At 35.4% G+C, this 14,250-nt stretch overlaps 1 long non-coding RNA gene across 8 annotated transcripts in view; it reads left to right on the forward strand.

Moving 5' to 3' along the window:
* Window positions 1-14,250, forward strand: part of LOC110260187 (uncharacterized) — a 330,158-nt gene that overhangs the window by 18,700 nt on the left and 297,208 nt on the right. For 5 of the 8 annotated variants that reach the window (XR_014804125.1, XR_014804142.1, XR_014804114.1 and 2 more), the window contains one exon: window positions 1,386-1,439. This is a non-coding gene — a long non-coding RNA (uncharacterized LOC110260187). Of the gene's footprint in view, window positions 1-1,385; window positions 1,440-8,993; window positions 9,050-14,250 lie in introns of those variants that run through there. The other 3 variants (XR_014804118.1, XR_014804130.1, XR_014804137.1) reach the window with 2 other exon arrangements.

The following is a 14,250-nucleotide window of genomic DNA, read 5'->3' on the forward strand; positions in this document are numbered from 1 at the left end:
CTTAATGTTTCAGTGACCTTGAGAAAATTTGTATGTTGAATAAGCCTACCTGAGATTGAGAATGCAAAACAGGTTAACAAAATCTCTTAAATGTATTCAAGTGTTAAGGTTTTAGGAGAATTAAGCAAGTCCCTGGTTTTCCTTTTCACTGCATGGAACTAATACCTGTACATCTTGCCATAAAAGAATATGTAACATTTGCATATTTACAAATGAATGTATGTTTGTTATACATGTGAAAAAGCTGAATGTCATTTGAATTTGGTTAGTGAACTTTAAGTTGTAGAAATAAAGACTTCATGATAAGTCTATTTGATAGCATTTATTAAATGCTAGCCCATTAAAAACAAACAAGCAAACCCACTAGCTGCCTCACACTGAAGCTATTACTGTGAATTTAGAATTTTAATACTTTAAATTACAGAGCCAGTATTTAATGACTTGATTTTAGAGCTCTCCTGTCCTAGTACCAGCAAATGAATGAATTAGAGATATAAATTAGTAGTTAACTCAGCTAGAAACTTTTTAGCTCTATCCATTAAGACTGACTGAATTGTTTCAGCTTTTTTTTTTTTTTAAGAAAAATTGTAGATTTTGTGGGGGAGGGGGAGTATTGTATCAAGAACTTTGCATGTTTTAAAATCTGTATTGAAAAAGAATTCACTAGATCAAGTCTTTTCCTCCAACATACTCTAGAGGGAGTCAAATCTAAGAAAGTTATGTTTCACGTATTTCAGCTGCTATGGGTACTTTTTAGAAATTCCTTTTCCTGGTGACAACATTGTTTGACCCTCTTAGTTAATAAGGGTCCAGTCCAGGAGTTGGTGAGAACCTGGAGCTAATGAGGCCAAGGTAGAGACTAACTCCCTGTATGAACCAATTACCATCTTATAGAAAAAATACCCTGTCCCTTAGTCACAGACTGTGTGGGTCAGCCTGTGAACCAATGCATATTTGGGCATGAATGGGGAGGTAAGGTGTGGAGTAGGAAGGTATTAATGGACCAGGGAAAATCCTTCCTTCCAGACCAGAATAATAAGCTCCACAGTGCCATTAATTAGCTGTGAAACTTGGAAATACCATTTATCCTCTTCAAAATTCAGTTTTTTCAATTCTGCTAAAATAGAGAGTTGAGTTAGAAAGGCCTAGATCTAAACTTTATGGTATTATATCAACAGAAGATAGTTGATCGTTTGTATAAAAGCATGCCTTGAATATCTGAGTATGAGCCAGGAGCTTCTAGAAAAATTGTGGAAGTGTAATATTTTGTTCTTAAAATACTAAACATACACAACTGGATTACATGTTCTTCCCCTGAACACTTCTTGAGCTTTTTCCTATTTGCTCCTTTTATTCACTATTTCTTTCATTTGGAATCCCCCCAGCTGCTGACAACAACTGCAGCAATCCTGTGTGTTCTTCAAGGCCCTGCTCATTTGGTGAGTGCTCCATGAAATACGCCTTGTTCCTCTCAACATTGTGGGAATGGTTTTTGCTTCCTTGAACTTTCCTGACATTTTGCTTTCATTTTTCTTTTGGCATTATCATTTCCTACCTTGCCTTATAATTATTTTTTGGACATGTCTGTCTTCAACAAATCTTCCAGCTCCTTCGATAAAGTGATTATGTTTCAAGCAACATGGCTTGCTCAGAGGAGATGCTCAACAAACTTTTATTCAAATATGAATAAAAGAATGCTATTGGAAAAAGAACACCTAGTTCTGACAACTCATTTAAGAAGACATGGAGTCTGTTTTAGTATCACTAATTGCAGTTCTTCAGGCTTCGTACTTGAATGCAGAGACATCTTCCGTATTTGCAAAGAAATAGTTTTAGGAAATTTTCCCTTTAGGGATTGAGGGAGAAAAAATTGGTTTGTATTTCTTTTTCTTTTTTACTTTGCATATTTGTTTCTAAGAAATCATACAGCTTCGATTTTATTCTCAGGTAACTGTAGGATGGTATTTGAGTGAATGTTTTTTAAGATCTGCATAACATTCTCCCATAGCTGATTTCCTGTAGACGTAACCTTGGAGATGAGGAGTAGCCAGCACTTTTTCACATCAAGTACCAGTTTATTTCCATATAACAACAGGATCAAATCACCAAAAGAGTTGGACGTGGAATTAGAAATTCTCACATTCATTACAAAATGTGTTAGGATTTTGCTTCGCAGTTTCTTAATTATTGTAACTTTGATTTCTGTTATTATACTTCCTTCCTATCTTCCTACTTTGATTTCTACATTTTGTTTCTTCCTTACAGCCCACAGCTATAACAAGACGATTTTATGCTCAGTGTTCAACACATATTTTATTTGCTTTGATTCTTACTGCTCTTTTCTCTCAACCAGGGTATGGAAGTTTATCCAGGGAAAAGAGTGACATATGTGGCATTTGTCATTTTTTTTTTCAAACTTACAATTACCTACCTTCTCAGTGGCCTTTTTCATCACAAACTTTTAAGCCTATATTTTAACTTTTCTGTATTTCTTTCTTCAAGTGATTACCATTTCATTCCTCTTAGGTACCAGCTAACACTGTGGGATTCCCCTCCTTGGTAATTGCAAAGGCATAAATTCCTGATGATAAATCCCTGATGAGATTTTTGGACATGAGGTCCTTATGAATCATTGTGGCCTTCATACTATCATGCCATGAACACATATGTCTTTTCTGGTGGGTGTGGGCAAAGTGTCTTCCTTCTACCCTGAAGTTGAATCTCTTCCACTTAGATGTGGGCTTCTTACCTCTCAGCTCAGCTCTGGGCTGTAGGCAGAGCTCTTTCTTATCCAGGTTGCTTAATTCCACTCCACCTCTACCCTTTGTGCTTCCTGTGGACTGATGTGATGACTGGAGGTAGAAAACTTTGGAAATATATCTAAATTGTAGTTTTGTCCAAATATACGCCCAGGAGTGGGATTTTTGGATCATATGAAACAGACTCACAGACATGGAGAACAGACTTGTGGTTGCCAAGGGGGAGGGAGAGGGAAAGGGATAGACTGGAAGTTTGGGGTTAGTAGATGTAAACTATTATATTTAGAATGGATAAGCAATGATATACTAATGTATAGCACTGGGAACTACATCCAAATCCCTTGTGATAGACCATGATGGAAGATAAAATGAGAAAAAGAATGTGTATATATACACACATACATATGTATGACTGGGTCACTTTGCTATACAGCAGAAATTGATACAACATTGTAAATCTACTATATTTTATTTTAAAAATTTTAAATAAAAAAAAATATATATATGAAGGAAGTTCCCTTGTAGCACAGTAGATTAAGGATCCAGTGTTGCTACAGCTGTGGCTCTGGCTGCAACTCTGTCATGGGTTTGATCCTTGGCCTGAGAACTTGCACGTGCTGCGGGGGCAGTCAAAGGGGGGGAAATATAGATATATGTGTGTGTGTGTGTATGTACATACACATCTGAAAATTTTATCTTATCTTAATGGTAATATATTGACTTGGGTCATTGACCAATCACAGAGTTCAAAGTGTCAAAAAGACTGTTAAAGCCCAGGTAGAAATAGTGTTAGGGAGGGATAAAGCATTGGCAAGGGTGAGTGGATGAGCTCTGGTAGGAGTTCATGGCAGTCTGGAGTTTAGTTTTGTCTCTTAGACTTCTGTTTTGTTTCAATTGCTTTTTATGGAGTTCCGTAAAGCTGAGCAGTGTGAAGTGTGCAATATCTAACATAGGCTACAGAGGCTTTGTAATAACTAATCTTCCAGATTAATTTTTAGGTCATCTATGTAGAATGAAGATGTTTTATATAAAATCAAACTACTGATATGGCAGAAAACAAAACAATATATTTTTATCCTTTACATGAATATTCTGAACAGAATATCATAGTAGAGATAATTAGTATCAGCTATGATTTTGGAGTTTAGTTTTTGTATCTTCTTTGATGGTTCCTTTCACAATTTGAGGTGTTCTTTTAAATGAGAGGACTATTTTGAATATTCAAGCCTTTGCAACTCCACTATGGAGAAGCTGCCTATCTGTGCCCATAATGTGGTTGGTATCATTTTATTCTCTTGGCTTCAGAGCTGACATGGATTTCAGGTTGGCACCTTATGCTATTGATAATTAAGCTTAACATATATGTGGCCAATATTAATGAAGTTGGCATAAATTTTATGATATCATAGAATTTGGAGTTATCTTGTGCCTCAGTGGTTAACGAACCCCACTAGTATCCATGAGGATGAGGGGTCGATCCCTGACCTTGCTCAGTGGGTTAAGGATTTTGTGTTGCTGTGAGCTGTGGTGTAGGTTGCAGACGCTGCTGGGATCTCGTGTGCTGTGGCTGTGGCATAGGCCTGTGGCTACAGCTCTGATTTGACTCCTAGCCTGGGAACCTCCATATGTCGCTGATGTGGCCCTAAAAAGACAAACAAACAAAAAAATTGATATCATAGATATGACCTACTCTCAGTAAGTATTTCAGGGTTTTAGATTGTTGTCTTCTTTCTTTTCTTGCTTCTTTGTTGCTTTTCTTTTTTCTTTTTTTTTTTTTTGAAAAGTACTGTTCATATTTATTTCTGGCTCATTTTCTGAAATATGTACAGTAGAAAAAAATAATATATTGGGGAAATAAAAAATATTTCCTCTATTCCTACTAACATATACATCTGTACAGAAATGTTTCCTTTGTTTTTTAATAGTTGAAAGTATGGATTAATTGATGTATCGGTATGTTTATATATACTAAACTCAAATCTTTTTATTATTTCATTTTATTTTTACTAAAATTTTGTTGATTTAGTGTTGTGTCAATTTCTGCTGTACAGCATAGTGACCCTGTCATATATGTATATACATTCTTTTTCTCATACTATTTTCCAGCATGTTCTATTCCAAGAGATTGGATATAGTTCCCTGTGCTGTACAGTAGGAATGGTTAAGCAGTGAGGCCTTACTGAACTCAAATATTTTTTGAAGCTAATGCCATAAACATTTTCAGAATCTAGAACAGAACACATCATAGCTAATGTGTTTATCTACAAAGACATATAAAGCTAGTGCCAAGATCATACCTTGGGAGAAAATTAGTGTCAGAAGAGTAGTCTTCATAATATTACCTGTGTACTATTTTAGCCATGAAAAGGTTTCTGGCAGCTTTTGCTGCCTTTATCCTTGGATGTATAGTTCTTATTCTTCATATTTTATATGTTTCTGGGTACAGTTTATATCAAGGATAAAAGCAATGGAAAAGAAAAAATTAAATAAATCTTTTAACTGTAAAAATTTTCTGAGGATAAATGATAAAGACTCTGAAGACATATGAAAATTTCTGTAGTGCAATAATTATCTCAAATATTCAGATATGGCTTTGGAAGACCCATTAAAGATCTTTGAACTAGAAAGGAATAAAAGATTAATTTTTATTTATAATAATGCAGAAAAATTCATAAAATATTTGTAGAAAAGGAAGCTGTGTTGGGATAGAGGCACAGAAATAAGGAATTTATCTTTATCATAATGAACTCTCTCAAAAGTCTTATCTGAATTATTACTAGTGGATTTATCCTGTTGCCTGTATACTTTTGTTCAGTTTTGTGCCAAGATTTTAAAAAATGCAAAACACATAGAGATGTAAAGCTCTCAGAGAATCTTCTTTGTAAGCATAAGGATTCACACTCTTCCTTCACTTTTTCTCTCCTCATTCTGCCCAAAAACCTCACTGTGGTTTCCATGACTTAGAAAATGATAAATTATTTTTTCACACTAGAAGACAAAGAAATAGAGTTATATTTTTACTACTGCAGATAAAGTAAACTCCACTAAAATAATTAAATGAAGCGTTTAGATTAAAACATCCAAATTTCTTCATTCTGGCCATTAGATTTTATATACAGATTTTAATGATATTTGCCTATATTCATCTATGCATTGTGGGGTTGTTTTTATTGACAGCCAGAGATGTTTGCATTAAATGAAGTTAATATTTTGGTTTGTGCACTGAGACATCATCGAACTGATAAGGAATATTTTTTCAATAAATATTTGAATACTGGTTTGTTTGTTTGCTTTAATACTGCGTATCCTTATCTTCTAATAGGGAAGTTGACCATTTAGCATAGTTTAAGTGTATGATCTTCCTTTTTTTGATAGTATTTTGTCTTCTGCTTCCTGATTTTTATGCTTCCTTGGAGTCTGCTTTATTAGTGATGAACTATATTTTGGTTTTTACTTGTTATGAATCTGGAACGTAAGCAAACCATTTTTAATTCTCTACTGGTTAATATGTGGAAATAAAAAACTTTCAAAACCCTTGCAATGAAGGTAAAAAAAAAAGGATTAATAAGTTTTATTTGTTTAGCTATTCATTTTTAATTCTATAATTAGTATATTTATAATTCTATAATTAGTATATTTATATAATTTAATATACCTATGGTCGAATTAAACATTCATGCATCTTCCCACATTCCCTTGGGGCCTTCTACTTCCTGGAGTCTTGGCCACTTGCTCAGTGGAGATCTTTGGCCATTACACTGTGGAGTCACCTCACTCCCAAATATCACTGTCAGGCTCCCCTGGGAAAATGTCAGGTTTTATTACCTCTGATGAAAGGAGAACTACAGCAGCATCCAAACCAGGCTCAACTCAATAAATGCATGACAATTTTGTCTCTCTGCACTGGTTCTGTGTTCAATTCAGTTGAGCACTCAGCACTGGGCATGAGATCTGCCTTTCCCAAAGACTCTTCAGATGTGATGACTAATAAAACCCAGAAGTACAGGGGAGTTAACTTGTGAGGGAAACGTTGACCAATGAGGAATAGGAGATGAGAGGGAGCTGATTCTCCAGTTCACTCCCCATCCCACCCCCAACTGTTCCAATGTGCAAGGATGGATGTTCCATGTGGCCTGCCGGGACATGTCCCCGGCTAGGCTTTCCTGTGAAGCTGTGCCAGCTCCATACGGCCTCATGTTGTTTTTACTTTCCTTCTTTCTCTGTCTCATTTTCTGGTTTCTCTCATTTACTCTTGCAGCCATCGATTGCACTCTTCCCCTAAGTGAAGCATTAAGATTTAATCTTTAACTCAGTCTCTGTTTTTTAAGAAATTTGGTTTGGACAGATATGTATTTATTTTGAAATAAATTTAATATGGAATTATTGGGAAATGTAGGAATTTAAAAAATTCTTCTTTCTCCATTTTTTTTGTATTTTAGTAGACATTTTCATATGTTTAGGAAGATGGTGATATAGATATATTTTGCTTATGGAGTTTTGTGTAATGTAATAAATGTAATAATCTTATATATTTTTTCCTGAGATTTGATGTCTTCACAAAACTAAATTTTGAACTTGGTTCTATGACAGTACATACTGTTCTATCTCATTCTTTGAAACGCAGTTTTCCACAGTATGGATGTACCATAAAAAGTTAACTCATTCCGTTTTAACTTACTTTTGCGTGCTTCCAATTTTTTGCTGTTACAAATAATGCTGTAATAAATATTTTGCAGGTGTTTCTATGTGCTATATGCCAGTGTTCAGATATTTCTCTGGGATACAGAAGTACTGAGTGAGATTGTTGGAGATGAATGTTATGCACATTGTAAATTTTACTAGTTACTCCAAAATCCCACATCTCTCATCATCTGCACACATTTTTACTGTGATCAGTTTCATCAATTTTCAAACTCAACAGCACTGGGTATATAAATCTTTATACTGAGCCCATATGTGAAAAAAATATTCATTGTTGTTTTAATTTATATTTCTTTAATTAAAGAAGACAAGTAGCTTTCCATGTTTCCCAGCCACTAAAATTTCTTCTTCTAAAAGTGCCTGTTTTTATTCTTTCCTCATGATAGCTTTTGGGATCACATGTGTTATGAACTATGGGAATATTTTACTCTTCAGCACTCTCTGCTACTGAGGTACTGATTTTTTTAATGTAGACTTTTATATAAGATTCTTATTGGCAAATCATTATATTTTTTTTCTTGTGATTTCTTTTTTTTTTTTCTTTTCTCTTTCAGCTGCACCTGTGGCATATGGAAGTTCCTGAGCCAGAGATTAAATCTGAGCAGCAGCTGCAACCTACGCCACAGCTGAAGCAAAGCCAGATCCTTAATCCATTGTGCCATAGTGGCAACTCCCTCCTGTGGTTTCTCATTAACTTTTACTATCAAGTGAGTATTTCAATTTGATTCTATGCTTACTAGAGTTCAGCACTAACAATCTTTTTGAATATTATGATTGCCTATGAACTTCCTAATTTTGATTAATTTCTTAGTTTCCCAAACCATTTTTTTTAGATTTTTTTTCTATTACAGTTGATTCACATTGTTCTGTCAATTTCTGCTGTACAGCAAAGTGACCCAGTCATACATATACATGTATATACATATATACATTCTTTTTCTCACATTATCCTCCATCATGTCAAACATGTATTTTATTTTAGCTTTTATTGCTCTTTTATGACACAAGCAATTTACCTACTACAAATATGGAAATTCACATGAGAAAAAATCTCTTTCATACATGTTAACATTTTGCTACATAACTTTTAAAATATTTTCAATGAATATATTTGTAAAGATATACATTTTTTCAAAAATGGCAAATAATACTCATTGTTTATAATCTACTTTTCCCACTTAACTGTATGATGTGAACATTTTAAAATATGCATATATATGCATATAAATATATATATTTATGTGTTGTAAGGGAGGTATGTTTCTGAATCTTCTAATATCTTCATTTGCCTTCACAGATGAATACTGATTTGGTTGAATATTAAATTATTGGAAAAAAAAGTTTTCTCTCAAATCTTCTTACCAATTATTATTATGGGAAAAAAAGCCATATCAGCCATTCTTTTTCTTTATAGTCATCATGTAAATTTTTTGTCTGGGCTGTGTTTATTTTTATGGGTAATAAAGCCATAATGGAACTTTTCAAGTCTCTTATCAGTTAAATTCTCTTTTTTATGTGACTCTTTTCCCCTAGATGTTACAGCATAGTGACTAGCAAACGGCAGACTTTGATGTCAGTGGACTCAGTCGTAAGTTTCTCTACTAGTTTTGTGACCTTGGGCTAGTCATTTCCCCCCTTAGTTTCTAAAACCATAAATATGAGGATGGATTGCTGAGAGACCTGAGTGGGTAGAATGCATGTAAAGTGCTTTGAAAGATGCTCTGTGTTAACTGTTGTGTCATATTTAATTTTTTTTGCCTTGCCTACATATCCATTTAGCTTTTTTTCTTTTTTCATAGTATTTTGGAAGAATATTTCAAACTATATCCACTACACCACTGGTTTGATTCCTCACAGTGTTAAGATCATCAGTTATGTCTTCAAATGTGGATCTTAATTGTGTTATTGATTTTAGTTTAAGAAAGCAATCCTTTCTTATGTATATCTTTCTTTTTGTGATTCTGCGGGTTTTCTCTCTCACCCTTATGACTTTATTCTATTTCATAAATGTTCTAACTTCTTCTGTTTTAATTAAAATACCATATATATGTATATCTATTAAATTTATTCTTTCAAAATTCTCTTTCTTACATTGGGCCTTAAATTTGATGTAACTTCTGTCGTGTTGACATTGCTTTTCACTTTTTTCCAGAAATCCAGTTTTCTTTATTTTTGTTTTATTTTTCTGTTTATTTATTCTTAGAGTTTGCTAGCACACTGGGTGTGTGCACTGCCCTTGGACTCTAGGGACTGTTTACTTTAGTGATGGTTAAGTCTACCTCTTAGACCTCTGGCCATAATGGCTTTTGGTACAGAGAGTTCCCCCCCTCCCCCAGTTTTCACTATCTGCAGCTGTTTATTTAGTGTCACTATCTAAGATTTGATCTACTTTTACATTTTACTGCTTGCTATATGTCGTTTCGTGTAATAAGGACCTTAAAAACTACAGTCTTCAATATCCTCTGCTTCCACAAATCTTCTCCCTACCTATATCTGTAATGACTCATTTGTAAGAAGTATACGTTCTAAAAATAAATGTGCCATTACTACTGTGCCCACACTTTATTTCTTACCCAGTTTCCTAGAGTTTGCAGGATTAGATCAGAGGGAGAAAGGGAGGTCCCAATGGTAGGTTGGGCAATGGAAGTGGGAAGAAGCCTCCTGCCTGCTTCAAAAACCTGAACCTGTCACCAGGGATCTATAGCTCCTCCCTCTGGATAGTACACTTGGGATCCAATGAATTGTGATGAATTGGCTTTTCATCCAAAACACCTACTAGATGCTTGGCATACGGTAGGTACTCAACAAATGTATATTTCTTCCTCCTCTTTATGGTGGGCAGTGTCACTGACTTTACTTTTAGTGAGGATTCTTCCCAAATGCTTCCTAAATTCTGGTGTTAGTTCACTATCTGTCTTAATTCCCAGTGTATGTCATCTTTTCATTTCTCTTAGATGGTCAATAGTGAAAGCCTTTTCATACTGAATTACCTAGGTATGTTTTAGAAATATTGCACTGGTATCACTGTGACAGATGCATTGATAATAGAGTGAGGTTGAGGAAGCAAGAATAGTTAGTAGGATACGTTTATGATTCTAACTCCAAATGACAGAATTTGAACATTAGTAAGAAGATGACAGAGAAGAGAATGGATTCAAGATGTATTTGAGAGGTGCAGTAACAATGCTTAGCAAACGATTATATGTGATGTCTGGGGGAAACTGGTGACTAAGACAAAGAGGCCTACAGTGAGTAACAGACTCTAACTTGCATTACTGATTCAGTACCTTGGTGCAGGGGAGAGTAGGTTGCAGGGCAGGAATTAAAAACTTTGGTTTTTGGCATGTTAAGCCTATGAAGTCTTCTGAGTGTCCATTTGGAGATATTCAGAAGGTAGTTGTAACTACGGATCTGCATTTTAGGAGATCAGTCATGACAGAGGATATGGGTTTGGGAGTTACCAGCATATGGAAATAGGATTAAAATGAAGATATATTGTATATAAGGGGGCAGATGACAGGGAAAGACAAGACTGTGGACAGTGACACAGTTGCATTAGTCCAGGAAAGAAATGATCACTGATTTCTTCAAAACAGTAACAAAGCAAAAGGAAGGAAGGAAGGTCCAAATTTTGAAGACTTACTGTAAATGTGCAATCAAGTTAGAAAGAAATCGTGTGCTGGGGCTGTAGTAAGTGGCTCAGAGCGCATAAGGCCAAGGAAAGATGTGAAAATTTGGGATGGATAACATGAGCCACCAGGAGGGAGGAGCAAAGGCCAGGGTCAAGTGAAACACTGTAGGCCCAGCTGAGACCAGAAACCAGACATTTGTAGAGGCCACAATTTTCACAATAAGTGACTTTCTTCTTATTTCTTGGGTTACAAGAAATAAGAAGGTGGATTTGTTGTCTTGATACAAGTTTGAGGTTTTTTAGATAGGCATCACAAGAGGATTAGAGGCCAGGAATGGGCAAAAACGAAAGTATGAGGCTATGGGTATATAGGTTGTGTCCAGAAGCAGCTGAAACAATATATGTTAGAGGTAGGGAGAGGTAGTATTCTAGGAGAGAAAAGATGGGTAATGGGACCAGAGACCTAAAGTTGATTGGATATTAGATAACTTAGCTTTTGTAAAATAAGTTTATGGGAGGTAAGGCTCACAACAAATGGTGAAAGTTAGATGCTTGTATTTAGATTTCCTTTGCCTGAAGGGCTGCTCCAGGTAGTAAGCACAGAACTTATATGAATGAACAAAAGGTGGCTTTACTATCTGAAGCCATGGGTGATAGAATAGAGGTACATTCGAGGATATGATCTCTCAGTTTTTGTCCATATCTCCTATGGATCTGATACAGATTTCTCAATTGCAGTTTGTTTCTAGCCTTCCATGTCAATGTAGTAATTACCCTGTATGCAATAATAGAAGTAGCTGTTGAAAGGATAAACTACAACAGTAAATTGATTAGATGACTATGTGATGCTGTTTGGTGGCTGTAGGATGGGTCTTCAACAACTATATTATCTCTGAAACCTTGTCAGAAACTTTCCTCGGATTAATTTTTTTAAAAATGCGAACTTAAGGATGGCAGTGAATTCACAATAAGATAAGAATGACTTAACTGCTCCTTTACATAGGTAGACGAGTAACCACGTTGGAGTGCTGGATGCATGACTGGAGAAGGGGGTTATAGTGGTTATAGAAAAACTGCATGTTATTATTATCATTATTATTATTATTATTGTCTTTTTGACTTTTTCTAGGGCTGCACCTCGGCATATGGAGGTTCCCAGGCTAGGGGTCCAATCAGAGCTGTAGCCACCAGCCTACGCCAGAGCCACAGCAACGCCGGATCCGAGCTGCATCTGGGACCTACAGCACAGCTCATGGCAATGCCAGATCCTTAACCCACTGAGCAAGGCCAGGGATCGAACCCACAACCTCATGGTTCCTAGTTGGATTTGTTAACCACTGAGCCACGACGGGAACTCCAATAGTTATTATTTTTAATCTAAGATAGTTTTTACATTTCTGGTACCCTACAATTTAATAAGAATGAATGACAAGAATGAGCCTAGTCACTTGTAATTTTGCATCATTTTCAACTTTGCAAAAATATAGTAAAAATTTTATATACATATATGTAATGTTTATAAAATGTCTTTTATTCTGATAGTGAAATTACTTAATAAATATGGCAAGTTAAACCAACTAACAACCTAAATATTTTTGTTGGCATGGCAATATGTGTTTGTTTCTATGATGGTCTATTTCCAAAGATAACTGCCCACTTTAAGTTCCTTTAGGGCAAAAATTCTTTTTTATTCATCATTTGGAACTCTGTGCTGAGTAAAATGCTTTAAATATGGTAAATGATCAATGACTTTTAGTGCATAAATAACATAAAGAGAAAAATTAGAAACTAAAAGGAAAATTAGTTTAAAACGTATATTCTAAGGGGAAATGTACATTGATAGAAATAAGAACTCTGCTTACCCAGGGCCCTATCATGCATTCCTGGAAGAAAAAAAAAAACACCCCACAAATTCCACTGTATAGTCATTTAAATAAACAATTCTTCTTTTTTATGACACCACGTCGAGGAAGCACACAGTCTTGTCTTGGCCAATTTGGTGTGACAAAAAGGATGACTTGATTCGAAATATAAATTAGTTGAGGTGAGTGTGAAATTTCCCATCGTCTAGGAAACCTCTCAATCCTTCTGTCCGCTCAACAGCCTTTTTAGTGATAATGCCTTTGCTTTTGAGTAGGAAGACTTGTTAGACCACAAACTTCCAGACTCAATTTTTGTATATCCTGATGAAAATTCTCAAATTTCCCTGCTGAATGTAAACATCTGTGTGATGTGTTTAAACTAAAACTTACTGAATGTTGGCAAGATTTGCTGAAGTGAATAGGGTAGTGCATTTGTATTGATGGAGTTATTTGGGACAGAAAAGGGATAAAGTAGAATAATCTAAGCTTGGGATATACTAGCATGTTTGCTTTAGGTCATCTCCTGCCCTGTCACCTCTGCTCTTTCTATTTCCTCCCATCAGGGACTCCACTTGAATTTACTGACCTCTTTGCCTGGAATTTAGTGTCGGTCCCTACCTTTCTTTTCTTTCTTTTCTTTTCTTTTTTCCTTTTTTTTGCTTTTAGGGCCGAACCTGTTGTATAACGGAAGTTTCCAGACTAGGGGTCAAATTGGAGCTACCGTTGCTGGCCTATACCATAGCCACAGCAATGCAGAATCTGAGCAGTGTCTGACCTACACCACAGCTCACAGCAATGCCGGATCCCCGACCCACTGAACAAGGTCAGGGATGTAACCCTCATCCTCATGGATACTAGTCAGATTCATTTCCGCTGTGTCCCAATGGGAATTCCCTCTTTCTTCTTTCATATTTATATATTATGATCTTTCATCCTCTCCATCTGTATCTTTCTCAAACTGTATTCCAGGATGACTACCCCAATGTAGCTGTAATGCTGATGACATTAAAAAATGAATTAAAAAATTCCGAGGGACCTCTATAAAGTGCACCATGTAGAAATGGTTCATATTTCCTCTAATTTTTAATGAAAAGCTTACAGTACTGACCTGGACAAATAAATGTTGTAGGTATGATAACTGAAAAACAGTAGGTTGGTATAATTCAATTATAAATAATTAGTGTTTGAAAGTTGCAAACATAATGAATATTTTAAGTACATAAAAGATTTCTGTGTGAATTAGAATAGAGATGAGGGATAACTGAGGTGAAATCTAAAGTCAAAGGGGGAAATTCAT

This window comes from Sus scrofa, chromosome 1, assembly GCF_054392235.1.
Source record: "Sus scrofa isolate SSC_HxYL_T2T_F1_AM1 chromosome 1, Sscrofa_HxYL_maternal_Yorkshire_Landrace_v2.0, whole genome shotgun sequence".
In the NCBI taxonomy this organism is placed as follows: domain Eukaryota; kingdom Metazoa; phylum Chordata; class Mammalia; order Artiodactyla; family Suidae; genus Sus; species Sus scrofa.